We start from the raw sequence: 1,975 nt of genomic DNA, 5'->3' as shown, positions 1-1,975 counted from the left end.
AGCAAACTTAATCTATTTCCCGTGTCTGCATGGAATTTGGCCTAAATTCTGATGAGCAGATGTACTAAGTTGCTGCCGTTAACACGCCCAGAACCCGCATTCCATCGTTGGCTTTTTCTGGGGGTCTAAACGCGATCGCTCTCTTCGAACCGGGGATCGTTTACCGTGCGGGTATTTCAGCGAATCCTGACGATATCTGTGTCCGCATGGATAATAGAAGTATCGCCACACCCCATTCCACCATGCCGCTTCAAACCATTCTTTCCCCACAATCCAATACGGTCGTTCTTCGGCGCGCCATTTACGATGCACTGGGCGTTGCCGATGCGAAATCATTTCGTAAGGTCTGCGACTACGCCAACGGTCTGGACCTACGCCGGAAGGCAGACCTGCGATACATTGCTCAGCGCTTAGAGCTGATTCCTGAGCCCGCGATGCCGGTCTTTGAGGATGAGGTCGATGACAGCTTACTGGATGCCTTGCAGAACCGACGGCTAAGCGAGTCAGCGCCTATTGCAAAACCGGGCAGCTACGCCAGCAGGCAAGCTCAAATAACGAACTGGGGCGTCTTCGCTTGCAAGGGCGACGACCTGGCGTTGAGCGCAGCACTAATCCATGAAGCTCAGGCTGAGTACATGGCCTCGCGATTAGCAGGCAGCTGGCGCTGCTAGCCCCCGCACCGCCCCTGCCGCCAGGGGCGCAAGTCCTTTACCAACTGGAACCATGCCTCAAGGAAACCCGAACCCCAGCCCCAAAGACCGCTATCAGGCCGGAGCTCGTCCAACCGGCGATCGCGTCACTGTTCGGCTCTACAAGGATCAGCTGGAGCGACTAGAAGCGCTTGGTGTCAACCCGAGGGAGGCAATTAGAACAGCGATCGATTTATGGTTAGAAGCTCAAAAGAGCTAGAAAGAAGGCGATCGCGGCTAAGATTAGTTTTCTTTCTAGGCATGATCGATCATGCCTAGAAAGGAATAGACTTCTCCTCAAAGTCCGGGCAGCTCTCTAAAGACTCAGGCCCGTGGGGATGCACAGCGCAGTTCAGATGAACACCTCGATCTTTATGCCCATAGAAATAATCGCAGGACTTACAAAATTCAGGCCCTGCGCTCGTTCCTACAGGAGCCATTGTGAGCGACCCTGTAGTGGGAATACTTTCAGTTCTTAGAGTCACCATAAAAGATTTTGTATTGGAAACACTTTCAGTTCTTAGGTTTACCTGTGTTTCAATATATTCGATACAGTCAAGACTGAAATTTATCATGTTTCCGCTTGGATATCTAAATGTCACGCAATTTGTCGTCGGCTTTATCTCGCTTTCAGATGTTCCGATCTTGGCAAGTTTTTCCGATATTGGTCTAGCCGCGAACTCAGGAACATCCGCTTCTTTCAGCTTGGCGTACCAATAACTTTTATGCATTGTCTTGGGCTGAACGTTCTAAAAAATCGGGACAGCTATTTGCAGGTTCGGGACCACAGGGATGGACGGCGCAACGCAAATAACTTGAGTCATTAAAATAATGGCAACATTCACAAGAACTTGAGAGCGTTCGAGTCGTCAAAACCAGAGCTTCCCCGGAAAACAAGTCTAGCCGAACCTCATTAAAGTTAATCTCAAAGAACGGGAAAGGCTTATTCCTGTCAACAATTACAGGTTTAGGCATTTCCGGATATCTGAACTTCAAGTATCGAGAACCTTTAAAAAGATCTTGGATCTTTTCTTTGGAAAAAGATCCTACTATTTGTCGAGAAACGGAGTCTGGGACATTTAATTCTTTTAATTTGTTGCGCCAATAATTAGAAAATTCGCTAGCCACCACTCATTCCCCTCAAAACTTGTTCGGCATTCATTGTTATCCAACCATCTAGCGTTGCGCGTTCTAGCCAACCGATCGCGTACATCAGCGATCGCACGCTCGGCGAAACATGCTTGAGGTTGCCGCTGGCGACATCGACCTCGACCTGGTTGATCTGA

The sequence above is a fragment of the Oculina patagonica genome, unplaced genomic scaffold, assembly GCF_052425735.1.
Source record: "Oculina patagonica isolate OP01 unplaced genomic scaffold, crgOcupat unplaced16, whole genome shotgun sequence".
NCBI classification, from domain to species: domain Eukaryota; kingdom Metazoa; phylum Cnidaria; class Anthozoa; order Scleractinia; family Oculinidae; genus Oculina; species Oculina patagonica.
Note: the sequence above shows the minus strand (reverse complement) of the source record.